The following is a 21,406-nucleotide window of genomic DNA, read 5'->3' as shown; positions in this document are numbered from 1 at the left end:
GTGTTCTGGTATAAATGGCAGGGAACGGATGCATTTTTAGTAGCTTTGTCAGTAATTTGCTCGCGATGAATCCATTTAAATTGTTACACTTTGTTTGTATGTTCAGTAGATTTTACTTCAAAAAAAGAACATTGACCGCTTTAATTGAACAGCCCTGATTTATGGTAAGGGCTATGTGTATGGCTTCATTATCCCAAGGAGTTTCCGTCCCTTTACCTGTTTCATAAAAAAGTGAACCCTACAGTCATTTGAACTCAGTCCTGCTCCTCATGCGATGCACTAATTGCGCTTTAACATCTCATATGAAATTGATGAATCAGATTTAATGAAAAGTTTTGTGTTTTGTATTTTGTGGTTGTTGTTACTTTTATTTTATAAAACATTGCATACTGAAATGTCAGGCTATTCTGTCACTGAAAACGGTCAGACCAGAGTTGCTCCACTGCGTCCGGCGGACGCTGCAAAAGAATTTAGCGGACAGCGATTTCCTATGTTTTCTCAGATTGCATCACAAGCATGGTCACAAGCAAGAATATCCATTCTTAGAACTCCCCGCATCCTGTTTATATGTGCAGATCCCTTCCAAAACAAATGTTTGGCCGAAACCAAATGGACAGCTTCCCTGTTATATCAACAAAAGGGCCTAGTCTTTCACTTTAACCTTTGCTGTTTACTTAAACATGCTGGGTACGCCTCGTTGGCGCAGTTTGGCAGCGCGTCAGTCTCATAATCTGAAGGTCGTGAGTTCGAGCCTCACACGGGGCAGCCGGGTGGGAAATTCTTTTGAACTGACAGACTGGCTCTATTAAGGCGACACATCTTTCCGGCTCCCGCGTAGGAACGTTCACGAGCGGGTGCTCCCTGGTGGTCCTAGTGGCTAGGATTCGGCGCTCTCACCGCCGCGGCCCGGGTTCGATTCCCGGTCAGGGAATGCGCTTTTGGACACCCTCTGGCTGTATTCGTGGGACTTTGAAAAAACAATAACCTTTGAAGGTCTCCAAGGCTTAAAGAGACGCTTCCTTCGAGCCGGAATCGAACCAGCGACCTAAGGATGACCAGTGAGATGCCTACAGTCCCTCCGCTCTACCAACTGAGCTATCGAAGGCCCGGATACCGTCTATCGTCTGAGCTATTTTTGGGCCTTGTCAGCGAAGCCCTCGTGGCACGAAAAGGAGCTGAGGAGCAACGAGCCAGCCAGGAGTCGAACCTAGAATCTTCTGATCCGTAGTCAGACGCGTTATCCATTGCGCCACTGGCCCTCTTTGAGGGCACACAGGAAGAACGCAGATCGAGAACAGGCAAAGGGGCTGAAAGAACCCACGCTCTCTGGAACAAACCTGTGCCTGGTAATCAAGATTACTTGCAACTTCAAAGCAGATGTGGATTGGAACCCTTACACTGTCTGACTTAAATTAGCGCACGGCCGTTTCCATGTAAAGCCGAGCCTGGAGTCTCCAGTGTGACTTGCAAAGCAATGTCAGAAGTGGGATTCGAACCCACGCCTCCAGAGGAGACTGCGACCTGAACGCAGCGCCTTAGACCGCTCGGCCATCCTGACAGTGTGGGCGTTCGGCCTCTCAGCAATCGTGCACCCACCACTTTCGGAATGGACCCTTAAATGCAGCCGTTCAATGGCACACAGGCCATTTAGAAATAACGTACCGCAAGGAGCGCGATTCCCAGATAGAGGGGACCTTTCCTCCTCACTTTTCGACACTTCACTCTTCGATTTGATGCTTATTCATAAACCATGAGGTCTTGTTTCTTTTTTTTGCAAGAATTATATATTTTAAACCAATTGCATTAATGATCAGCCTGTTAAGAGCATTTCCTAATGAACACTGTTTTAAATGGGAAGATAATTTAGAATCTGTTCTGGTATAAATGGCAGGGAACGGATGCATTTTTAGTAGCTTTGTCAGTAATTTGCTCGCGATGAATCCATTTAAATTGTTACACTTTGTTTGTATGTTCAGTAGATTTTACTTCAAAAAAAGAACATTGACCGCTTTAATTGAACAGCCCTGATTTATGGTAAGGGCTAGTGTATGGCTTCATTATCCCAAGGAGTTTCCGTCCCTTTACCTGTTTCATAAAAAAGTGAACCCTACAGTCATTTGAACTAAGTCCTGCTCCTCATGCGATGCACTAATTGCGCTTTAACATCTCATATGAAATTGATGAATCAGATTTAATGAAAAGTTTTGTGTTTTGTATTTTGTGGTTGTTGTTACTTTTATTTTTATAAAACATTGCATACTGAAATGTCAGGCTATTCTGTCACTGAAAACGGTCAGACCAGAGTTGCTCCACTGCGTCCGGCGGACGCTGCAAAAGAATTTAGCGGACAGCGATTTCCTATGTTTTCTCAGATTGCATCACAAGCATGGTCACAAGCAAGAATATCCATTCTTAGAACTCCCCGCATCCTGTTTATATGTGCAGATCCCTTCCAAAACAAATGTTTGGCCGAAACCAAATGGACAGCTTCCCTGTTATATCAACAAAAGGCCTAGTCTTTTCACTTTTAACCTTTGCTGTTTACTTAAACATGCTGGGTACGCCTCGTTGGCGCAGTTTGGCAGCGCGTCAGTCTCATAATCTGAAGGTCGTGAGTTCGAGCCTCACACGGGGCAGCGTGGTGGGAAATTCTTTTGAACTGACAGACTGGCTCTATTAAGGCGACACATCTTTCCGGCTCCCGCGTAGGAACGTTCACGAGCGGGTGCTCCCTGGTGGTCTAGTGGCTAGGATTCGGCGCTCTCACCGCCGCGGCCCGGGTTCGATTCCCGGTCAGGGAATGCGCTTTTGGACACCCTCTGGCTGTATTCGTGGGACTTTGAAAAAACAATAACCTTTGAAGGTCTCCAAGGCTTAAAGAGACGCTTCCTTCGAGCCGGATTCGAACCAGCGACCTAAGGATGACCAGTGAGATGCCTACAGTCCTCCGCTCTACCAACTGAGCTATCGAAGGCCCGGATACCGTCTATCGTCTGAGCTATTTTTGGGCCTTGTCAGCGGAAGCCCTCGTGGCACGAAAAGGAGCTGAGGAGCAACGAGCCAGCCAGGAGTCGAACCTAGAATCTTCTGATCCGTAGTCAGACGCGTTATCCATTGCGCCACTGGCCCTCTTTGAGGGCACACAGGAAGAACGCAGATCGAGAACAGGCAAAGGGGCTGAAAGAACCCACGCTCTCTGAACAAACCTGTGCCTGGTAATCAAGATTACTTGCAACTTCAAAGCAGATGTGGATTGGAACCCTTACACTGTCTGACTTAAATTAGCGCACGGCCGTTTCCATGTAAAGCCGAGCCTGGAGTCTCCAGTGTGACATGCAAAGCAATGTCAGAAGTGGGATTCGAACCCACGCCTCCAGAGGAGACTGCGACCTGAACGCAGCGCCTTAGACCGCTCGGCCATCCTGACAGTGTGGGCGTTCGGCCTCTCAGCAATCGTGCACCCACCACTTTCGGAATGGACCCTTAAATGCAGCCGTTCAATGGCACACAGGCCATTTAGAAATAACGTACCGCAAGGAGCGCGATTCCCAGATAGAGGGGACCTTTCCTCCTCACTTTTCGACACTTCACTCTTCGATTTGATGCTTATTCATAAACCATGAGGTCTTGTTTCTATTTTTTGCAAGAATTATATATTTTAAACCAATTGCATTAATGATCAGCCTGTTAAGAGCATTTCCTAATGAACACTGTTTTAAATGGGAAGATAATTTAGAATCTGTTCTGGTATAAATGGCAGGGAACGGATGCATTTTTAGTAGCTTTGTCAGTAATTTGCTCGCGATGAATCCATTTAAATTGTTACACTTTGTTTGTATGTTCAGTAGATTTTACTTCAAAAAAAGAACATTGACCGCTTTAATTGAACAGCCCTGATTTATGGTAAGGGCTATGTGTATGGCTTCATTATCCCAAGGAGTTTCCGTCCCTTTACCTGTTTCATAAAAAAGTGAACCCTACAGTCATTTGAACTAAGTCCTGCTCCTCATGCGATGCACTAATTGCGCTTTAACATCTCATATGAAATTGATGAATCAGATTTAATGAAAAGTTTTGTGTTTTGTATTTTGTGGTTGTTGTTACTTTTATTTTTATAAAACATTGCATACTGAAATGTCAGGCTATTCTGTCACTGAAAACGGTCAGACCAGAGTTGCTCCACTGCGTCCGGCGGACGCTGCAAAAGAATTTAGCGGACAGCGATTTCCTATGTTTTCTCAGATTGCATCACAAGCATGGTCACAAGCAAGAATATCCATTCTTAGAACTCCCCGCATCCTGTTTATATGTGCAGATCCCTTCCAAAACAAATGTTTGGCCGAAACCAAATGGACAGCTTCCCTGTTATATCAACAAAAGGCCTAGTCTTTTCACTTTTAACCTTTGCTGTTTACTTAAACATGCTGGGTACGCCTCGTTGGCGCAGTTTGGCAGCGCGTCAGTCTCATAATCTGAAGGTCGTGAGTTCGAGCCTCACACGGGGCAGCGTGGTGGGAAATTCTTTGAACTGACAGACTGGCTCTATTAAGGCGACACATCTTTCCGGCTCCCGCGTAGGAACGTTCACGAGCGGGTGCTCCCTGGTGGTCTAGTGGCTAGGATTCGGCGCTCTCACGCCGCGGCCCGGGTTCGATTCCCGGTCAGGGAATGCGCTTTTGGACACCCTCTGGCTGTATTCGTGGGACTTTGAAAAAACAATAACCTTTGAAGGTCTCCAAGGCTTAAAGAGACGCTTCCTTCGAGCCGGATTCGAACCAGCGACCTAAGGATGACCAGTGAGATGCCTACAGTCCTCCGCTCTACCAACTGAGCTATCGAAGGCCCGATACCGTCTATCGTCTGAGCTATTTTTGGGCCTTGTCAGCGGAAGCCCTCGTGGCACGAAAAGGAGCTGAGGAGCAACGAGCCAGCCAGGAGTCGAACCTAGAATCTTCTGATCCGTAGTCAGACGCGTTATCCATTGCGCCACTGGCCCTCTTTGAGGGCACACAGGAAGAACGCAGATCGAGAACAGGCAAAGGGGCTGAAAGAACCCACGCTCTCTGGAACAAACCTGTGCCTGGTAATCAAGATTACTTGCAACTTCAAAGCAGATGTGGATTGGAACCCTTACACTGTCTGACTTAAATTAGCGCACGGCCCGTTTCCATGTAAAGCCGAGCCTGGAGTCTCCAGTGTGACATGCAAAGCAATGTCAGAAGTGGGATTCGAACCCACGCCTCCAGAGGAGACTGCGACCTAACGCAGCGCCTTAGACCGCTCGGCCATCCTGACAGTGTGGGCGTTCGGCCTCTCAGCAATCGTGCACCCACCACTTTCGGAATGGACCCTTAAATGCAGCCGTTCAATGGCACACAGGCCATTTTAGAAATAACGTACCGCAAGGAGCGCGATTCCCAGATAGAGGGGACCTTTCCTCCTCACTTTTCGACACTTCACTCTTCGATTTGATGCTTATTCCATAAACCATGAGGTCTTGTTTCTATTTTTTGCAAGAATTATATATTTTAAACCAATTGCATTAATGATCAGCCTGTTAAGAGCATTTCCTAATGAACACTGTTTTAAATGGGAAGATAATTTAGAATCTGTTCTGGTATAAATGGCAGGGAACGGATGCATTTTTAGTAGCTTTGTCAGTAATTTGCTCGCGATGAATCCATTTAAATTGTTACACTTTGTTTGTATGTTCAGTAGATTTTACTTCAAAAAAAGAACATTGACCGCTTTAATTGAACAGCCCTGATTTATGGTAAGGGCTATGTGTATGGCTTCATTATCCCAAGGAGTTTCCGTCCCTTTACCTGTTTCATAAAAAAGTGAACCCTACAGTCATTGAACTCAGTCCTGCTCCTCATGCGATGCACTAATTGCGCTTTAACATCTCATATGAAATTGATGAATCAGATTTAATGAAAAGTTTTGTGTTTTGTATTTTGTGGTTGTTGTTACTTTTATTTTTATAAAACATTGCATACTGAAATGTCAGGCTATTCTGTCACTGAAAACGGTCAGACCAGAGTTGCTCCACTGCGTCCGGCGGACGCTGCAAAAGAATTTAGCGGACAGCGATTTCCTATGTTTTCTCAGATTGCATCACAAGCATGGTCACAAGCAAGAATATCCATTCTTAGAACTCCCCGCATCCTGTTTATATGTGCAGATCCCTTCCAAAACAAATGTTTGGCCGAAACCAAATGGACAGCTTCCCTGTTATATCAACAAAAGGCCTAGTCTTTCACTTTTAAACCTTTGCTGTTTACTTAAACATGCGTGGTACGCCTCGTTGGCGCAGTTTGGCAGCGCGTCAGTCTCATAATCTGAAGGTCGTGAGTTCGAGCCTCACACGGGGCAGCGTGGTGGGAACTTCTTTTGAACTGACAGACTGGCTCTTTAAGGCGACACATCTTTCCGGCTCCCGCGTAGGAACGTTCACGAGCGGGTGCTCCCTGGTGGTCTAGTGGCTAGGATTTCGGCGCTCTCACCGCCGCGGCCCGGGTTCGATTCCCGGTCAGGGAATGCGCTTTTGGACCACCCTCAGGCTGTATTCGTGGGACTTTGAAAAAACAATAACCTTTGAAGGTCTCCAAGGCTTAAAGAGACGCTTCCTTCGAGCCGGATTCGAACCAGCGACCTAAGGATGACCAGTGAGATGCCTACAGTCCTCCGCTCTAACCAACTGAGCTATCGAAGGCCCGGATACAGTCTATCGTCTGAGCTATTTTTGGCCTTGTCAGCGGAAGCCCTCGTGGCACGAAAAGGAGCTGAGGAGCAACGAGCCAGCCAGGAGTCGAACCTAGAATCTTCTGATCCGTAGTCAGACGCGTTATCCATTGCGCCACTGGCCCTCTTTGAGGGCACACAGAAGAACGCAGATCGAGAACAGGCAAAGGGGCTGAAAGAACCCACGCTCTCTGGAACAAACCTGTGCCTGGTAATCAAGATTACTTGCAACTTCAAAGCAGATGTGGATTGGAACCCTTACACTGTCTGACTTAAATTAGCGCACGGGGCGGCGTTTCCATGTAAAGCCGAGCCTGGAGCTCTCCAGTGTGACATGCAAAGCAATGTCAGAAGTGGATTCGAACCCACGCCCTCAAGAGGAGACTGCGACCTGAACGCAGCGCCTTAGACCGCTCGGCCATCCTGACAGTGTGGGCGTTCGGCCTCTCAGCAATCGTGCACCCACCACTTTCGGAATGGGACCCTTAAATGCAGCCGTTCAATGGCACACAGGCCATTTAGAAATAACGTACCGCAAGGAGCGCGATTCCCAGATAGAGGGGACCTTTCCTCCTCACTTTTCGACACTTCACTCTTCGATTTGATGCTTATTCATAAACCATGAGGTCTTGTTTCTATTTTTTGCAAGAATTATATATTTTAAACCAATTGCATTAATGATCAGCCTGTTAAGAGCATTTCCTAATGAACACTGTTTTAAATGGGAAGATAATTTAGAATGTGTTCTGGTATAAATGGCAGGAACGGATGCATTTTTAGTAGCTTTGTCAGTAATTTGCTCGCGATGAATCCATTTAAATTGTTACACTTTGTTTGTATGTTCAGTAGATTTTACTTCAAAAAAAGAACATTGACCGCTTTAATTGAACAGCCCTGATTTATGGTAAGGGCTATGTGTATGGCTTCATTATCCCAAGGAGTTTCCGTCCCTTTATACCTGTTTCATAAAAAAGTGAACCCTACAGTCATTTGAACTAAGTCCTGCTCCTCATGCGATGCACTAATTGCGCTTTAACATCTCATATGAAATTGATGAATCAGATTTAATGAAAAGTTTTGTGTTTTGTATTTTGTGGTTGTTGTTACTTTTATTTTTATAAAACATTGCATACTGAAATGTCAGGCTATTCTGTCACTGAAAACGGTCAGACCAGAGTTGCTCCACTGCGTCCGGGCGGACGCTGCAAAAAGAATTTAGCGGACAGCGATTTCCTATGTTTTCTCAGATTGCATCACAAGCATGGTCACAAGCAAGAATATCCATTCTTAGAACTCCCCGCAGCCTGTTTATATGTGCAGATCCCTTCCAAAACAAATGTTTGGGCCGAAACCAAATGGACAGCTTCCCTGTTATATCAACAAAAGGCCTAGTCTTTTCACTTTTAACCTTTGCTGTTTACTTAAACATGGCTGGGTACGCCTCGTTGGCGCAGTTTGGGCAGCGCGTCAGTCTCATAATCTGAGGTCGTGAGTTCGAGCCTCACACGGGGCAGCGTGGTGGGAAATTCTTTTGAACTGACAGACTGGCTCTATTAAGGCGACACATCTTTCCGGCTCCCGCGTAGGAACGTTCACGAGCGGGTGCTCCCTGGTGGTCTAGTGGCTAGGATTCGGCGCTCTCACCGCCGCGGGCCCGGGTTCGATTCCCGGTCAGGGAATGCGCTTTTGGACACCCTCTGGCTGTATTCGTGGGACTTTGAAAAAACAATAACCTTTGAAGGTCTCCAAGGCTTAAAGAGACGCTTCCTTCGAGCCGGATTCGAACCAGCGACCTAAGGATGACCAGTGAGATGCCTACAGTCCTCCGCTCTACCAACTGAGCTATCGAAGGCCCAGGATACAGTCTATCGTCTGAGCTATTTTTGGGCCTTGTCAGCGGAAGCCCTCGGTGGCACGAAAAGGAGCTGAGGAGCAACGAGCCAGCCAGGAGTCGAACCTAGAATCTTCTGATCCGTAGTCAGACGCGTTATCCATTGCGCCACTGGCCCTCTTTGAGGGCACACAGGAAGAACGCAGATCGAGAACAGGCAAAGGGGCTGAAAGAACCCACGCTCTCGGAACAAACCTGTGCCTGGTAATCAAGATTACTTGCAACTTCAAAGCAGATGTGGATTGGAACCCTTACACTGTCTGACTTAAATTAGCGCACGGACGGCCGTTTCCATGTAAAGCCGAGCCTGGAGTCTCCAGTGTGACATGCAAAGCAATGTCAGAAGTGGGATTCGAACCCACGCCTCCAGAGGAGACTGCGACCTGAACGCAGCGCCTTAGACCGCTCGGCCATCCTGACAGTGTGGGCGTTCGGCCTCTCAGCAATCGTGCACCCACCACTTTCGGAATGGAGCCCTTAAATGCAGCCGTTCAATGGCACACAGGCCATTTAGAAATAACGTACCGCAAGGAGCGCGATTCCCAGATAGAGGGGACCTTTCCTCCTCACTTTTCGACACTTCACTCTTCGATTTGAATGCTTATTCATAAACCATGAGGTCTTGTTTCTATTTTTTGCAAAGAATTATATATTTTAAACAATTGCATTAATGATCAGCCTGTTAAGAGCATTTCTCTAATGAACACTGTTTTAAATGGGAAGATAATTTAGAATGTGTTCTGGTATAAATGGCAGGGAACGGATGCATTTTTAGTAGCTTTGTCGAGTAATTTGCTCGCGATGAATCCATTTAAATTGTTACACTTTGTTTGTATGTTCAGTAGATTTTACTTCAAAAAAAGAACATTGACCGCTTTAATTGAACAGCCCTGATTTATGGTAAGGGCTATGTGTATGGCTTCATTATCCCAAGGAGTTTCCGTCCCTTTACCTGTTTCATAAAAAAGTGAACCCTACAGTCATTTGAACTAAGTCCTGCTCCTCATGCGATGCACTAATTGCGCTTTAACATCTCATATGAAATTGATGAATCAGATTTATGAAAAGTTTTGTGTTTTGTATTTGTGGTTGTTGTTACTTTTATTTTTATAAAACATTGCATACTGAAATGTCAGGCTATTCTGTCACTGAAAACGGTCAGACCAGAGTTGCTCCACTGCGTCCGGCGGACGCTGCTAAAGAATTTAGCGGACAGCGATTTCCTATGTTTTCTCAGATTGCATCACAAGCATGGTCACAAGCAAGAATATCCATTCTTAGAACTCCCCCGCAGCCTGTTTATATGTGCAGATCCCTTCCAAAACAAATGTTTGGCCGAAACCAAATGGACAGCTTCCCTGTTATATCAACAAAAGGCCTAGTCTTTTCACTTTTAACCTTTGCTGTTTACTTAAACATGCTGGGTACGCCTCGTTGGCGCAGTTTGGCAGCGCGCGTCAGTCTCATAATCTGAAGGTCGTGAGTTCGAGCCTCACACGGGGCAGCGTGGTGGGAAATTCTTTTGAACTGACAGACTGGCTCTATTAAGGCGACACATCTTTCCGGCTCCCGCGTAGGAACGTTCACGAGCGGGTGCTCCCTGGTGGTCTAGTGGCTAGGATTCGGCGCTCTCTACGCCGCGGCCCGGGTTCGATTCCCGGTCAGGGAATGCGCTTTTGGACACCCCTGGCTGTATTCGTGGGACTTTGAAAAAACAATAACCTTTGAAGGTCTCCAAGGCTTAAAGAGACGCTTCCTTCGAGCCGGATTCGAACCAGCGACCTAAGGATGACCAGTGAGATGCCTACAGTCCTCCGCTCTACCAACTGAGCTATCGAAGGCCCGATACCGTCTATCGTCTGAGCTATTTTTGGGCCTTGTCAGCGGAAGCCCTCGTGGCACGAAAAGGAGCTGAGGAGCAACGAGCCTGCCAGGAGTCGAACCTAGAATCTGTCCGTAGTCAGACGCGTTATCCATTGCGCCACTGGCCCTCTTTGAGGGCACACAGGAAGAACGCAGATCGAGAACAGGCAAAGGGGCTGAAAGAACCCACGCTCTCTGGAACAAACCTGTGCCTGGTAATCAAGATTACTTGCAACTTCAAAGCAGATGTGGATTGGAACCCTTACACTGTCTGACTTAAATTAGCGCACGGCCGTTTCCATGTAAAGCCGAGCCTGGAGTCTCCAGTGTGACATGCAAAGCAATGTCAGAAGTGGGATTCGAACCCACGCCTCCAGAGGAACTGCGACCTGAACGCAGCGCCTTAGACCGCTCGGCCATCCTGACAGTGTGGGCGTTCGGCCTCTCAGCAATCGTGCACCCACCACTTTCGGAATGGACCCTTAAATGCAGCCGTCAATGGCACGACAGGCCATTTAGAAATAACGTACCGCAAGGAGCGCGATTCCCAGATAGAGGGGGACCTTTCCTCCTCACTTTTCGACACTTCACTCTTCGATTTGATGCTTATTCATAAACCATGAGGTCTTGTTTCTATTTTTTGCAAGAATTATATATTTTAAACCAATTGCATTAATGATCACCTGTTAAGAGCATTTCCTAATGAACACTGTTTTAAATGGGAAGATAATTTAGAATCTGTTCTGGTATAAATGGCAGGGAACGGATGCATTTTTAGTAGCTTTGTCAGTAATTTGCTCGCGATGAATCCATTTAAATTGTTACACTTTGTTTGTATGTTCAGTAGATTTTTACTTCAAAAAAAGAACATTGACCGCTTTAATTGAACAGCCCTGATTTATGGTAAGGGCTATGTGTATGGCTTCATTATCCCAAGGAGTTTCCGTCCCTTTACCTGTTTCATAAAAAAGTGAACCCTACAGTCATTTGAACTAAGTCCTGCTCCTCATGCGATGCACTAATTGCGCTTTAACATCTCATATGAAATTGATGAATCAGATTTAATGAAAAGTTTTGTGTTTTGTATTTTGTGGTTGTTGTTACTTTTATTTTTATAAAACATTGCATACTGAAATGTCAGGCTATTCTGTCACTGAAAACGGTCAGACCAGAGTTGCTCCACTGCGTCCGGCGGACGCTGCAAAAGAATTTAGCGGACAGCGATTTCCTATGTTTTCTCAGATTGCATCACAAGCATGGTCACAAGCAAGAATATCCATTCTTAGAACTCCCCGCATCCTGTTTATATGTGCAGATCCCTTCCAAAACAAATGTTTGGCCGAAACCAAATGGACAGCTTCCCTGTTATATCAACAAAAGGCCTAGTCTTTTCACTTTTAACCTTTGCTGTTTACTTAAACATGCTGGGTACGCCTCGTTGGCGCAGTTTGGCAGCGCGTCAGTCTCATAATCTGAAGGTCGTGAGTTCGAGCCTCACACGGGGCAGCGTGGTGGGAAATTCTTTTGAACTGACAGACTGGCTCTATTAAGGCGACACATCTTTCCGGCTCCCGCGTAGGAACGTTCACGAGCGGGTGCTCCCTGGTGGTCTAGTGGCTAGGATTCGGCGCTCTCACCGCCGCGGCCCGGGTTCGATTCCCGGTCAGGGAATGCGCTTTTGGACACCCTCTGGCTGTATTCGTGGGACTTTGAAAAAACAATAACCTTTGAAGGTCTCCAAGGCTTAAAGAGACGCTTCCTTCGAGCCGGATTCGAACCAGCGACCTAAGGATGACCAGTGAGATGCCTACAGTCCTCCGCTCTACCAACTGAGCTATCGAAGGCCCGGATACCGTCTATCGTCTGAGCTATTTTTGGGCCTTGTCAGCGGAAGCCCTCGTGGCACGAAAAGGAGCTGAGGAGCAACGAGCCAGCCAGGAGTCGAACCTAGAATCTTCTGATCCGTAGTCAGACGCGTTATCCATTGCGCCACTGGCCCTCTTTGAGGGCACACAGGAAGAACGCAGATCGAGAACAGGCAAAGGGGCTGAAAGAACCCACGCTCTCTGGAACAAACCTGTGCCTGGTAATCAAGATTACTTGCAACTTCAAAGCAGATGTGGATTGGAACCCTTACACTGTCTGACTTAAATTAGCGCACGGCCGTTTCCATGTAAAGCCGAGCCTGGAGTCTCCAGTGTGACATGCAAAGCAATGTCAGAAGTGGGATTCGAACCCACGCCTCCAGAGGAGACTGCGACCTGAACGCAGCGCCTTAGACCGCTCGGCCATCCTGACAGTGTGGGCGTTCGGCCTCTCAGCAATCGTGCACCCACCACTTTCGGAATGGACCCTTAAATGCAGCCGTTCAATGGCACACAGGCCATTTAGAAATAACGTACCGCAAGGAGCGCGATTCCCAGATAGAGGGGACCTTTCCTCCTCACTTTTCGACACTTCACTCTTCGATTTGATGCTTATTCATAAACCATGAGGTCTTGTTTCTATTTTTTGCAAGAATTATATATTTTAAACCAATTGCATTAATGATCAGCCTGTTAAGAGCATTTCCTAATGAACACTGTTTTAAATGGGAAGATAATTTAGAATGTGTTCTGGTATAAATGGCAGGGAACGGATGCATTTTTAGTAGCTTTGTCAGTAATTTGCTCGCGATGAATCCATTTAAATTGTTACACTTTGTTTGTTTGTTCAGTAGATTTTACTTCAAAAAAAGAACATTGACCGCTTTAATTGAACAGCCCTGATTTATGGTAAGGGCTATGTGTATGGCTTCATTATCCCAAGGAGTTTCCGTCCCTTTACCTGTTTCATAAAAAAGTGAACCCTACAGTCATTTGAACTAAGTCCTGCTCCTCATGCGATGCACTAATTGCGCTTTAACATCTCATATGAAATTGATGAATCAGATTTAATGAAAAGTTTTGTGTTTTGTATTTTGTGGTTGTTGTTACTTTTATTTTTATAAAACATTGCATACTGAAATGTCAGGCTATTCTGTCACTGAAAACGGTCAGACCAGAGTTGCTCCACTGCGTCCGGCGGACGCTGCAAAAGAATTTAGCGGACAGCGATTTCCTATGTTTTCTCAGATTGCATCACAAGCATGGTCACAAGCAAGAATATCCATTCTTAGAACTCCCCGCATCCTGTTTATATGTGCAGATCCCTTCCAAAACAAATGTTTGGCCGAAACCAAATGGACAGCTTCCCTGTTATATCAACAAAAGGCCTAGTCTTTTCACTTTTAACCTTTGCTGTTTACTTAAACATGCTGGGTACGCCTCGTTGGCGCAGTTTGGCAGCGCGTCAGTCTCATAATCTGAAGGTCGTGAGTTCGAGCCTCACACGGGGCAGCGTGGTGGGAAATTCTTTTGAACTGACAGACTGGCTCTATTAAGGCGACACATCTTTCCGGCTCCCGCGTAGGAACGTTCACAGCGGGTGCTCCCTGGTGGTCTAGTGGCTAGGATTCGGCGCTCTCACCGCCGCGGCCCGGGTTCGATTCCCGGTCAGGGAATGCGCTTTTGGACACCCTCTGGCTGTATTCGTGGGACTTTGAAAAAACAATAACCTTTGAAGGTCTCCAAGGCTTAAAGAGACGCTTCCTTCGAGCCGGATTCGAACCAGCGACCTAAGGATGACCAGTGAGATGCCTACAGTCCTCCGCTCTACCAACTGAGCTATCGAAGGCCCGTCTATCGTCTGAGCTATTTTTGGGCCTTGTCAGCGGAAGCCCTCGTGGCACGAAAAGGAGCTGAGGAGCAACGAGCCAGCCAGGAGTCGAACCTAGAATCTTCTGATCCGTAGTCAGACGCGTTATCCATTGCGCCACTGGCCCTCTTTGAGGGCACACAGGAAGAACGCAGATCGAGAACAGGCAAAGGGGCTGAAAGAACCCACGCTCTCTGGAACAAACCTGTGCCTGGTAATCAAGATTACTTGCAACTTCAAAGCAGATGTGGATTGGAACCCTTACACTGTCTGACTTAAATTAGCGCACGGCCGTTTCCATGTAAAGCCGAGCCTGGAGTCTCCAGTGTGACATGCAAAGCAATGTCAGAAGTGGGATTCGAACCCACGCCTCCAGAGGAGACTGCGACCTGAACGCAGCGCCTTAGACCGCTCGGCCATCCTGACAGTGTGGGCGTTCGGCCTCTCAGCAATCGTGCACCCACCACTTTCGGAATGGACCCTTAAATGCAGCCGTTCAATGGCACACAGGCCATTTAGAAATAACGTACCGCAAGGAGCGCGATTCCCAGATAGAGGGGACCTTTCCTCCTCACTTTTCGACACTTCACTCTTCGATTTGATGCTTATTCATAAACCATGAGGTCTTGTTTCTATTTTTTGCAAGAATTATATATTTTAAACCAATTGCATTAATGATCAGCCTGTTAAGAGCATTTCCTAATGAACACTGTTTTAAATGGGAAGATAATTTAGAATGTTCTGGTATAAATGGCAGGGAACGGATGCATTTTTAGTAGCTTTGTCAGTAATTTGCTCGCGATGAATCCATTTAAATTGTTACACTTTGTTTGTATGTTCAGTAGATTTTACTTCAAAAAAAGAACATTGACCGCTTTAATTGAACAGCCCTGATTTATGGTAAGGGCTATGTGTATGGCTTCATTATCCCAAGGAGTTTCCGTCCCTTTACCTGTTTCATAAAAAAGTGAACCCTACAGTCATTTGAACTAAGTCCTGCTCCTCATGCGATGCACTAATTGCGCTTTAACATCTCATATGAAATTGATGAATCAGATTTAATGAAAAGTTTTGTGTTTTGTATTTTGTGGTTGTTGTTACTTTTATTTTTATAAAACATTGCATACTGAAATGTCAGGCTATTCTGTCACTGAAAACGGTCAGACCAGAGTTGCTCCACTGCGTCCGGCGGACGCTGCAAAAGAATTTAGCGGACAGCGATTTCCTATGTTTTCTCAGATTGCATCACAAGCATGGTCACAAGCAAGAATATCCATTCTTAGAACTCCCCGCATCCTGTTTATATGTGCAGATCCCTTCCAAAACAAATGTTTGGCCGAAACCAAATGGACAGCTTCCCTGTTATATCAACAAAAGGCCTAGTCTTTTCACTTTTAACCTTTGCTGTTTACTTAAACATGCTGGGTACGCCTCGTTGGCGCAGTTTGGCAGCGCGTCAGTCTCATAATCTGAAGGTCGTGAGTTCGAGCCTCACACGGGGCAGCGTGGTGGGAAATTCTTTTGAACTGACAGACTGGCTCTATTAAGGCGACACATCTTTCCGGCTCCCGCGTAGGAACGTTCACGAGCGGGTGCTCCCTGGTGGTCTAGTGGCTAGGATTCGGCGCTCTCACCGCCGCGGCCCGGGTTCGATTCCCGGTCAGGGAATGCGCTTTTGGACACCCTCTGGCTGTATTCGTGGGACTTTGAAAAAACAATAACCTTTGAAGGTCTCCAAGGCTTAAAGAGACGCTTCCTTCGAGCCGGATTCGAACCAGCGACCTAAGGATGACCAGTGAGATGCCTACAGTCCTCCGCTCTACCAACTGAGCTATCGAAGGCCCGTCTATCGTCTGAGCTATTTTTGGGCCTTGTCAGCGGAAGCCCTCGTGGCACGAAAAGGAGCTGAGGAGCAACGAGCCAGCCAGGAGTCGAACCTAGAATCTTCTGATCCGTAGTCAGACGCGTTATCCATTGCGCCACTGGCCCTCTTTGAGGGCACACAGGAAGAACGCAGATCGAGAACAGGCAAAGGGGCTGAAAGAACCCACGCTCTCTGGAACAAACCTGTGCCTGGTAATCAAGATTACTTGCAACTTCAAAGCAGATGTGGATTGGAACCCTTACACTGTCTGACTTAAATTAGCGCACGGCCGTTTCCATGTAAAGCCGAGCCTGGAGTCTCCAGTGTGACATGCAAAGCAATGTCAGAAGTGGGATTCGAACCCACGCCTCCAGAGGAGACTGCGACCTGAACGCAGCGCCTTAGACCGCTCGGCCATCCTGACAGTGTGGGCGTTCGGCCTCTCAGCAATCGTGCACCCACCACTTTCGGAATGGACCCTTAAATGCAGCCGTTCAATGGCACACAGGCCATTTAGAAATAACGTACCGCAAGGAGCGCGATTCCCAGATAGAGGGGACCTTTCCTCCTCACTTTTCGACACTTCACTCTTCGATTTGATGCTTATTCATAAACCATGAGGTCTTGTTTCTATTTTTTGCAAGAATTATATTTTAAACCAATTGCATTAATGATCAGCCTGTTAAGAGCATTTCCTAATGAACACTGTTTTAAATGGGAAGATAATTTAGAATTGTTCTGGTATAAATGGCAGGGAACGGATGCATTTTTAGTAGCTTTGTCAGTAATTTGCTCGCGATGAATCCATTTAAATTGTTACACTTTGTTTGTATGTTCAGTAGATTTTACTTCAAAAAAGAACATTGACCGCTTTAATTGAACAGCCCTGATTTATGGTAAGGGCTATGTGTATGGCTTCATTATCCCAAGGAGTTTCCGTCCCTTTACCTGTTTCATAAAAAAGTGAACCCTACAGTCATTTGAACTAAGTCCTGCTCCTCATGCGATGCACTAATTGCGCTTTAACATCTCATATGAAATTGATGAATCAGATTTAATGAAAAGTTTTGTGTTTTGTATTTTGTGGTTGTTGTTACTTTTATTTTTATAAAACATTGCATACTGAAATGTCAGGCTATTCTGTCACTGAAAACGGTCAGACCAGAGTTGCTCCACTGCGTCCGGCGGACGCTGCAAAAGAATTTAGCGGACAGCGATTTCCTATGTTTTCTCAGATTGCATCACAAGCATGGTCACAAGCAAGAATATCCATTCTTAGAACTCCCCGCATCCTGTTTATATGTGCAGATCCCTTCCAAAACAAATGTTTGGCCGAAACCAAATGGACAGCTTCCCTGTTATATCAACAAAAGGCCTAGTCTTTTCACTTTTAACCTTTGCTGTTTACTTAAACATGCTGGGTACGCCTCGTTGGCGCAGTTTGGCAGCGCGTCAGTCTCATAATCTGAAGGTCGTGAGTTCGAGCCTCACACGGGGCAGCGTGGTGGGAAATTCTTTTGAACTGACAGACTGGCTCTATTAAGGCGACACATCTTTCCGGCTCCCGCGTAGGAACGTTCACGAGCGGGTGCTCCCTGGTGGTCTAGTGGCTAGGATTCGGCGCTCTCACCGCCGCGGCCCGGGTTCGATTCCCGGTCAGGGAATGCGCTTTTGGACACCCTCTGGCTGTATTCGTGGGACTTTGAAAAAACAATAACCTTTGAAGGTCTCCAAGGCTTAAAGAGACGCTTCCTTCGAGCCGGATTCGAACCAGCGACCTAAGGATGACCAGTGAGATGCCTACAGTCCTCCGCTCTACCAACTGAGCTATCGAAGGCCCGGATACCGTCTATCGTCTGAGCTATTTTTGGGCCTTGTCAGCGGAAGCCCTCGTGGCACGAAAAGGAGCTGAGGAGCAACGAGCCAGCCAGGAGTCGAACCTAGAATCTTCTGATCCGTAGTCAGACGCGTTATCCATTGCGCCACTGGCCCTCTTTGAGGGCACACAGGAAGAACGCAGATCGAGAACAGGCAAAGGGGCTGAAAGAACCCACGCTCTCTGGAACAAACCTGTGCCTGGTAATCAAGATTACTTGCAACTTCAAAGCAGATGTGGATTGGAACCCTTACACTGTCTGACTTAAATTAGCGCACGGCCGTTTCCATGTAAAGCCGAGCCTGGAGTCTCCAGTGTGACATGCAAAGCAATGTCAGAAGTGGGATTCGAACCCACGCCTCCAGAGGAGACTGCGACCTGAACGCAGCGCCTTAGACCGCTCGGCCATCCTGACAGTGTGGGCGTTCGGCCTCTCAGCAATCGTGCACCCACCACTTTCGGAATGGACCCTTAAATGCAGCCGTTCAATGGCACACAGGCCATTTAGAAATAACGTACCGCAAGGAGCGCGATTCCCAGATAGAGGGGACCTTTCCTCCTCACTTTTCGACACTTCACTCTTCGATTTGATGCTTATTCATAAACCATGAGGTCTTGTTTCTATTTTTTGCAAGAATTATATATTTTAAACCAATTGCATTAATGATCAGCCTGTTAAGAGCATTTCCTAATGAACACTGTTTTAAATGGGAAGATAATTTAGAATGTGTTCTGGTATAAATGGCAGGGAACGGATGCATTTTTAGTAGCTTTGTCAGTAATTTGCTCGCGATGAATCCATTTAAATTGTTACACTTTGTTTGTATGTTCAGTAGATTTTACTTCAAAAAAAGAACATTGACCGCTTTAATTGAACAGCCCTGATTTATGGTAAGGGCTATGTGTATGGCTTCATTATCCCAAGGAGTTTCCGTCCCTTTACCTGTTTCATAAAAAAGTGAACCCTACAGTCATTTGAACTAAGTCCTGCTCCTCATGCGATGCACTAATTGCGCTTTAACATCTCATATGAAATTGATGAATCAGATTTAATGAAAAGTTTTGTGTTTTGTATTTTGTGGTTGTTGTTACTTTTATTTTTATAAAACATTGCATACTGAAATGTCAGGCTATTCTGTCACTGAAAACGGTCAGACCAGAGTTGCTCCACTGCGTCCGGCGGACGCTGCAAAAGAATTTAGCGGACAGCGATTTCCTATGTTTTCTCAGATTGCATCACAAGCATGGTCACAAGCAAGAATATCCATTCTTAGAACTCCCCGCATCCTGTTTATATGTGCAGATCCCTTCCAAAACAAATGTTTGGCCGAAACCAAATGGACAGCTTCCCTGTTATATCAACAAAAGGCCTAGTCTTTTCACTTTTAACCTTTGCTGTTTACTTAAACATGCTGGGTACGCCTCGTTGGCGCAGTTTGGCAGCGCGTCAGTCTCATAATCTGAAGGTCGTGAGTTCGAGCCTCACACGGGGCAGCGTGGTGGGAAATTCTTTTGAACTGACAGACTGGCTCTATTAAGGCGACACATCTTTCCGGCTCCCGCGTAGGAACGTTCACGAGCGGGTGCTCCCTGGTGGTCTAGTGGCTAGGATTCGGCGCTCTCACCGCCGCGGCCCGGGTTCGATTCCCGGTCAGGGAATGCGCTTTTGGACACCTCTGGCTGTATTCGTGGGACTTTGAAAAAACAATAACCTTTGAAGGTCTCCAAGGCTTAAAGAGACGCTTCCTTCGAGCCGGATTCGAACCAGCGACCTAAGGATGACCAGTGAGATGCCTACAGTCCTCCGCTCTACCAACTGAGCTATCGAAGGCCCGGATACCGTCTATCGTCTGAGCTATTTTTGGGCCTTGTCAGCGGAAGCCCTCGTGGCACGAAAAGGAGCTGAGGAGCAACGAGCCAGCCAGGAGTCGAACCTAGAATCTTCTGATCCGTAGTCAGACGCGTTATCCATTGCGCCACTGGCCCTCTTTGAGGGCACACAGGAAGAACGCAGATCGAGAACAGGCAAAGGGGCTGAAAGAACCCACGCTCTCTGGAACAAACCTGTGCCTGGTAATCAAGATTACTTGCAACTTCAAAGCAGATGTGGATTGGAACCCTTACACTGTCTGACTTAAATTAGCGCACGGCCGTTTCCATGTAAAGCCGAGCCTGGAGTCTCCAGTGTGACATGCAAAGCAATGTCAGAAGTGGGATTCGAACCCACGCCTCCAGAGGAGACTGCGACCTGAACGCAGCGCCTTAGACCGCTCGGCCATCCTGACAGTGTGGGCGTTCGGCCTCTCAGCAATCGTGCACCCACCACTTTCGGAATGGACCCTTAAATGCAGCCGTTCAATGGCACACAGGCCATTTAGAAATAACGTACCGCAAGGAGCGCGATTCCCAGATAGAGGGGACCTTTCCTCCTCACTTTTCGACACTTCACTCTTCGATTTGATGCTTATTCATAAACCATGAGGTCTTGTTTTTTTTTTGCAAGAATTATATATTTTAAACCAATTGCATTAATGATCAGCCTGTTAAGAGCATTTCCTAATGAACACTGTTTAAATGGGAAGATAATTTAGAATGTTCTGGTATAAATGGCAGGGAACGGATGCATTTTTAGTAGCTTTGTCAGTAATTTGCTCGCGATGAATCCATTTAAATTGTTACACTTTGTTTGTATGTTCAGTAGATTTTACTTCAAAAAAAGAACATTGACCGCTTTAATTGAACAGCCCTGATTTATGGTAAGGGCTATGTGTATGGCTTCATTATCCCAAGGAGTTTCCGTCCCTTTACCTGTTTCATAAAAAAGTGAACCCTACAGTCATTTGAACTAAGTCCTGCTCCTCATGCGATGCACTAATTGCGCTTTAACATCTCATATGAAATTGATGAATCAGATTTAATGAAAAGTTTTGTGTTTTGTATTTTGTGGTTGTTGTTACTTTTATTTTTATAAAACATTGCATACTGAAATGTCAGGCTATTCTGTCACTGAAAACGGTCAGACCAGAGTTGCTCCACTGCGTCCGGCGGACGCTGCAAAAGAATTTAGCGGACAGCGATTTCCTATGTTTTCTCAGATTGCATCACAAGCATGGTCACAAGCAAGAATATCCATTCTTAGAACTCCCCGCATCCTGTTTATATGTGCAGATCCCTTCCAAAACAAATGTTTGGCCGAAACCAAATGGACAGCTTCCCTGTTATATCAACAAAAGGCCTAGTCTTTTCACTTTTAACCTTTGCTGTTTACTTAAACATGCTGGGTACGCCTCGTTGGCGCAGTTTGGCAGCGCGTCAGTCTCATAATCTGAAGGTCGTGAGTTCGAGCCTCACACGGGGCAGCGTGGTGGGAAATTCTTTTGAACTGACAGACTGGCTCTATTAAGGCGACACATCTTTCCGGCTCCCGCGTAGG

General features: G+C 46.4%; 53 non-coding genes across 53 annotated transcripts; 22 read left to right on the top strand and 31 right to left on the bottom strand.

Moving 5' to 3' along the window:
* Positions 1–691: 691 nt before the first annotated feature.
* Positions 692–765, top strand: trnam-cau (transfer RNA methionine (anticodon CAU)). The gene has a single exon. It is a non-coding gene; the product is annotated as a tRNA-Met (tRNA).
* A 93-nt stretch (positions 766–858) lies between these two features.
* On the top strand, positions 859–931 carry trnae-cuc (transfer RNA glutamic acid (anticodon CUC)). Its single transcript has one exon. It is a non-coding gene; the product is annotated as a tRNA-Glu (tRNA).
* Positions 932–1,017: 86 nt separating this feature from the next.
* On the bottom strand, positions 1,018–1,105 carry trnay-gua (transfer RNA tyrosine (anticodon GUA)). The gene is given in 2 exon segments: positions 1,018–1,053; positions 1,068–1,105. It is a non-coding gene; the product is annotated as a tRNA-Tyr (tRNA).
* An 81-nt stretch (positions 1,106–1,186) lies between these two features.
* Positions 1,187–1,259, bottom strand: trnar-acg (transfer RNA arginine (anticodon ACG)). The gene has a single exon. It is a non-coding gene; the product is annotated as a tRNA-Arg (tRNA).
* A 216-nt stretch (positions 1,260–1,475) lies between these two features.
* On the bottom strand, positions 1,476–1,558 carry trnal-cag (transfer RNA leucine (anticodon CAG)). Its single transcript has one exon. It is a non-coding gene; the product is annotated as a tRNA-Leu (tRNA).
* A 1,004-nt stretch (positions 1,559–2,562) lies between these two features.
* On the top strand, positions 2,563–2,636 carry trnam-cau (transfer RNA methionine (anticodon CAU)). The gene has a single exon. It is a non-coding gene; the product is annotated as a tRNA-Met (tRNA).
* A 93-nt stretch (positions 2,637–2,729) lies between these two features.
* On the top strand, positions 2,730–2,801 carry trnae-cuc (transfer RNA glutamic acid (anticodon CUC)). Its single transcript has one exon. It is a non-coding gene; the product is annotated as a tRNA-Glu (tRNA).
* An 86-nt stretch (positions 2,802–2,887) lies between these two features.
* Positions 2,888–2,974, bottom strand: trnay-gua (transfer RNA tyrosine (anticodon GUA)). The gene is given in 2 exon segments: positions 2,888–2,923; positions 2,938–2,974. It is a non-coding gene; the product is annotated as a tRNA-Tyr (tRNA).
* An 82-nt stretch (positions 2,975–3,056) lies between these two features.
* On the bottom strand, positions 3,057–3,129 carry trnar-acg (transfer RNA arginine (anticodon ACG)). The gene has a single exon. It is a non-coding gene; the product is annotated as a tRNA-Arg (tRNA).
* Positions 3,130–3,344: 215 nt separating this feature from the next.
* trnal-cag (transfer RNA leucine (anticodon CAG)) lies at positions 3,345–3,427 on the bottom strand. The gene has a single exon. It is a non-coding gene; the product is annotated as a tRNA-Leu (tRNA).
* Positions 3,428–4,432: 1,005 nt separating this feature from the next.
* Positions 4,433–4,506, top strand: trnam-cau (transfer RNA methionine (anticodon CAU)). Its single transcript has one exon. It is a non-coding gene; the product is annotated as a tRNA-Met (tRNA).
* A 249-nt stretch (positions 4,507–4,755) lies between these two features.
* trnay-gua (transfer RNA tyrosine (anticodon GUA)) lies at positions 4,756–4,842 on the bottom strand. Its single transcript is given in 2 exon segments — positions 4,756–4,791; positions 4,806–4,842. It is a non-coding gene; the product is annotated as a tRNA-Tyr (tRNA).
* Positions 4,843–4,923: 81 nt separating this feature from the next.
* On the bottom strand, positions 4,924–4,996 carry trnar-acg (transfer RNA arginine (anticodon ACG)). Its single transcript has one exon. It is a non-coding gene; the product is annotated as a tRNA-Arg (tRNA).
* Positions 4,997–6,301: 1,305 nt separating this feature from the next.
* Positions 6,302–6,375, top strand: trnam-cau (transfer RNA methionine (anticodon CAU)). Its single transcript has one exon. It is a non-coding gene; the product is annotated as a tRNA-Met (tRNA).
* A 92-nt stretch (positions 6,376–6,467) lies between these two features.
* trnae-cuc (transfer RNA glutamic acid (anticodon CUC)) lies at positions 6,468–6,540 on the top strand. The gene has a single exon. It is a non-coding gene; the product is annotated as a tRNA-Glu (tRNA).
* Positions 6,541–6,627: 87 nt separating this feature from the next.
* trnay-gua (transfer RNA tyrosine (anticodon GUA)) lies at positions 6,628–6,715 on the bottom strand. Its single transcript is given in 2 exon segments — positions 6,628–6,663; positions 6,678–6,715. It is a non-coding gene; the product is annotated as a tRNA-Tyr (tRNA).
* Positions 6,716–6,796: 81 nt separating this feature from the next.
* On the bottom strand, positions 6,797–6,869 carry trnar-acg (transfer RNA arginine (anticodon ACG)). The gene has a single exon. It is a non-coding gene; the product is annotated as a tRNA-Arg (tRNA).
* A 220-nt stretch (positions 6,870–7,089) lies between these two features.
* Positions 7,090–7,172, bottom strand: trnal-cag (transfer RNA leucine (anticodon CAG)). The gene has a single exon. It is a non-coding gene; the product is annotated as a tRNA-Leu (tRNA).
* A 1,011-nt stretch (positions 7,173–8,183) lies between these two features.
* Positions 8,184–8,257, top strand: trnam-cau (transfer RNA methionine (anticodon CAU)). Its single transcript has one exon. It is a non-coding gene; the product is annotated as a tRNA-Met (tRNA).
* A 93-nt stretch (positions 8,258–8,350) lies between these two features.
* trnae-cuc (transfer RNA glutamic acid (anticodon CUC)) lies at positions 8,351–8,423 on the top strand. Its single transcript has one exon. It is a non-coding gene; the product is annotated as a tRNA-Glu (tRNA).
* An 86-nt stretch (positions 8,424–8,509) lies between these two features.
* trnay-gua (transfer RNA tyrosine (anticodon GUA)) lies at positions 8,510–8,596 on the bottom strand. Its single transcript is given in 2 exon segments — positions 8,510–8,545; positions 8,560–8,596. It is a non-coding gene; the product is annotated as a tRNA-Tyr (tRNA).
* An 84-nt stretch (positions 8,597–8,680) lies between these two features.
* Positions 8,681–8,753, bottom strand: trnar-acg (transfer RNA arginine (anticodon ACG)). Its single transcript has one exon. It is a non-coding gene; the product is annotated as a tRNA-Arg (tRNA).
* A 219-nt stretch (positions 8,754–8,972) lies between these two features.
* trnal-cag (transfer RNA leucine (anticodon CAG)) lies at positions 8,973–9,055 on the bottom strand. The gene has a single exon. It is a non-coding gene; the product is annotated as a tRNA-Leu (tRNA).
* A 1,008-nt stretch (positions 9,056–10,063) lies between these two features.
* Positions 10,064–10,139, top strand: trnam-cau (transfer RNA methionine (anticodon CAU)). The gene has a single exon. It is a non-coding gene; the product is annotated as a tRNA-Met (tRNA).
* Positions 10,140–10,232: 93 nt separating this feature from the next.
* On the top strand, positions 10,233–10,304 carry trnae-cuc (transfer RNA glutamic acid (anticodon CUC)). The gene has a single exon. It is a non-coding gene; the product is annotated as a tRNA-Glu (tRNA).
* An 85-nt stretch (positions 10,305–10,389) lies between these two features.
* trnay-gua (transfer RNA tyrosine (anticodon GUA)) lies at positions 10,390–10,476 on the bottom strand. The gene is given in 2 exon segments: positions 10,390–10,425; positions 10,440–10,476. It is a non-coding gene; the product is annotated as a tRNA-Tyr (tRNA).
* A 366-nt stretch (positions 10,477–10,842) lies between these two features.
* trnal-cag (transfer RNA leucine (anticodon CAG)) lies at positions 10,843–10,924 on the bottom strand. The gene has a single exon. It is a non-coding gene; the product is annotated as a tRNA-Leu (tRNA).
* Positions 10,925–11,930: 1,006 nt separating this feature from the next.
* On the top strand, positions 11,931–12,004 carry trnam-cau (transfer RNA methionine (anticodon CAU)). The gene has a single exon. It is a non-coding gene; the product is annotated as a tRNA-Met (tRNA).
* A 93-nt stretch (positions 12,005–12,097) lies between these two features.
* trnae-cuc (transfer RNA glutamic acid (anticodon CUC)) lies at positions 12,098–12,169 on the top strand. Its single transcript has one exon. It is a non-coding gene; the product is annotated as a tRNA-Glu (tRNA).
* An 86-nt stretch (positions 12,170–12,255) lies between these two features.
* Positions 12,256–12,342, bottom strand: trnay-gua (transfer RNA tyrosine (anticodon GUA)). Its single transcript is given in 2 exon segments — positions 12,256–12,291; positions 12,306–12,342. It is a non-coding gene; the product is annotated as a tRNA-Tyr (tRNA).
* Positions 12,343–12,424: 82 nt separating this feature from the next.
* On the bottom strand, positions 12,425–12,497 carry trnar-acg (transfer RNA arginine (anticodon ACG)). The gene has a single exon. It is a non-coding gene; the product is annotated as a tRNA-Arg (tRNA).
* A 216-nt stretch (positions 12,498–12,713) lies between these two features.
* On the bottom strand, positions 12,714–12,796 carry trnal-cag (transfer RNA leucine (anticodon CAG)). The gene has a single exon. It is a non-coding gene; the product is annotated as a tRNA-Leu (tRNA).
* A 1,005-nt stretch (positions 12,797–13,801) lies between these two features.
* On the top strand, positions 13,802–13,875 carry trnam-cau (transfer RNA methionine (anticodon CAU)). Its single transcript has one exon. It is a non-coding gene; the product is annotated as a tRNA-Met (tRNA).
* Positions 13,876–13,967: 92 nt separating this feature from the next.
* Positions 13,968–14,039, top strand: trnae-cuc (transfer RNA glutamic acid (anticodon CUC)). The gene has a single exon. It is a non-coding gene; the product is annotated as a tRNA-Glu (tRNA).
* Positions 14,040–14,125: 86 nt separating this feature from the next.
* trnay-gua (transfer RNA tyrosine (anticodon GUA)) lies at positions 14,126–14,212 on the bottom strand. The gene is given in 2 exon segments: positions 14,126–14,161; positions 14,176–14,212. It is a non-coding gene; the product is annotated as a tRNA-Tyr (tRNA).
* A 75-nt stretch (positions 14,213–14,287) lies between these two features.
* On the bottom strand, positions 14,288–14,360 carry trnar-acg (transfer RNA arginine (anticodon ACG)). Its single transcript has one exon. It is a non-coding gene; the product is annotated as a tRNA-Arg (tRNA).
* A 216-nt stretch (positions 14,361–14,576) lies between these two features.
* Positions 14,577–14,659, bottom strand: trnal-cag (transfer RNA leucine (anticodon CAG)). The gene has a single exon. It is a non-coding gene; the product is annotated as a tRNA-Leu (tRNA).
* A 1,003-nt stretch (positions 14,660–15,662) lies between these two features.
* trnam-cau (transfer RNA methionine (anticodon CAU)) lies at positions 15,663–15,736 on the top strand. The gene has a single exon. It is a non-coding gene; the product is annotated as a tRNA-Met (tRNA).
* Positions 15,737–15,829: 93 nt separating this feature from the next.
* On the top strand, positions 15,830–15,901 carry trnae-cuc (transfer RNA glutamic acid (anticodon CUC)). Its single transcript has one exon. It is a non-coding gene; the product is annotated as a tRNA-Glu (tRNA).
* Positions 15,902–15,987: 86 nt separating this feature from the next.
* Positions 15,988–16,074, bottom strand: trnay-gua (transfer RNA tyrosine (anticodon GUA)). Its single transcript is given in 2 exon segments — positions 15,988–16,023; positions 16,038–16,074. It is a non-coding gene; the product is annotated as a tRNA-Tyr (tRNA).
* A 75-nt stretch (positions 16,075–16,149) lies between these two features.
* Positions 16,150–16,222, bottom strand: trnar-acg (transfer RNA arginine (anticodon ACG)). The gene has a single exon. It is a non-coding gene; the product is annotated as a tRNA-Arg (tRNA).
* Positions 16,223–16,438: 216 nt separating this feature from the next.
* Positions 16,439–16,521, bottom strand: trnal-cag (transfer RNA leucine (anticodon CAG)). The gene has a single exon. It is a non-coding gene; the product is annotated as a tRNA-Leu (tRNA).
* Positions 16,522–17,522: 1,001 nt separating this feature from the next.
* trnam-cau (transfer RNA methionine (anticodon CAU)) lies at positions 17,523–17,596 on the top strand. Its single transcript has one exon. It is a non-coding gene; the product is annotated as a tRNA-Met (tRNA).
* A 93-nt stretch (positions 17,597–17,689) lies between these two features.
* On the top strand, positions 17,690–17,761 carry trnae-cuc (transfer RNA glutamic acid (anticodon CUC)). Its single transcript has one exon. It is a non-coding gene; the product is annotated as a tRNA-Glu (tRNA).
* Positions 17,762–17,847: 86 nt separating this feature from the next.
* trnay-gua (transfer RNA tyrosine (anticodon GUA)) lies at positions 17,848–17,934 on the bottom strand. The gene is given in 2 exon segments: positions 17,848–17,883; positions 17,898–17,934. It is a non-coding gene; the product is annotated as a tRNA-Tyr (tRNA).
* Positions 17,935–18,016: 82 nt separating this feature from the next.
* On the bottom strand, positions 18,017–18,089 carry trnar-acg (transfer RNA arginine (anticodon ACG)). Its single transcript has one exon. It is a non-coding gene; the product is annotated as a tRNA-Arg (tRNA).
* A 216-nt stretch (positions 18,090–18,305) lies between these two features.
* On the bottom strand, positions 18,306–18,388 carry trnal-cag (transfer RNA leucine (anticodon CAG)). The gene has a single exon. It is a non-coding gene; the product is annotated as a tRNA-Leu (tRNA).
* A 1,005-nt stretch (positions 18,389–19,393) lies between these two features.
* On the top strand, positions 19,394–19,467 carry trnam-cau (transfer RNA methionine (anticodon CAU)). Its single transcript has one exon. It is a non-coding gene; the product is annotated as a tRNA-Met (tRNA).
* A 93-nt stretch (positions 19,468–19,560) lies between these two features.
* On the top strand, positions 19,561–19,632 carry trnae-cuc (transfer RNA glutamic acid (anticodon CUC)). Its single transcript has one exon. It is a non-coding gene; the product is annotated as a tRNA-Glu (tRNA).
* Positions 19,633–19,717: 85 nt separating this feature from the next.
* On the bottom strand, positions 19,718–19,804 carry trnay-gua (transfer RNA tyrosine (anticodon GUA)). Its single transcript is given in 2 exon segments — positions 19,718–19,753; positions 19,768–19,804. It is a non-coding gene; the product is annotated as a tRNA-Tyr (tRNA).
* An 82-nt stretch (positions 19,805–19,886) lies between these two features.
* Positions 19,887–19,959, bottom strand: trnar-acg (transfer RNA arginine (anticodon ACG)). Its single transcript has one exon. It is a non-coding gene; the product is annotated as a tRNA-Arg (tRNA).
* Positions 19,960–20,175: 216 nt separating this feature from the next.
* On the bottom strand, positions 20,176–20,258 carry trnal-cag (transfer RNA leucine (anticodon CAG)). The gene has a single exon. It is a non-coding gene; the product is annotated as a tRNA-Leu (tRNA).
* A 1,000-nt stretch (positions 20,259–21,258) lies between these two features.
* trnam-cau (transfer RNA methionine (anticodon CAU)) lies at positions 21,259–21,332 on the top strand. The gene has a single exon. It is a non-coding gene; the product is annotated as a tRNA-Met (tRNA).
* The last annotated feature ends 74 nt before the right edge of the window (positions 21,333–21,406 follow it).

The sequence above is a fragment of the Triplophysa dalaica genome, chromosome 5 (assembly GCF_015846415.1).
Source record: "Triplophysa dalaica isolate WHDGS20190420 chromosome 5, ASM1584641v1, whole genome shotgun sequence".
NCBI classification, from domain to species: Eukaryota; Metazoa; Chordata; class Actinopteri; order Cypriniformes; family Nemacheilidae; genus Triplophysa; species Triplophysa dalaica.
Note: the sequence above shows the minus strand (reverse complement) of the source record. Positions and strands in the feature narration are given on the sequence as shown.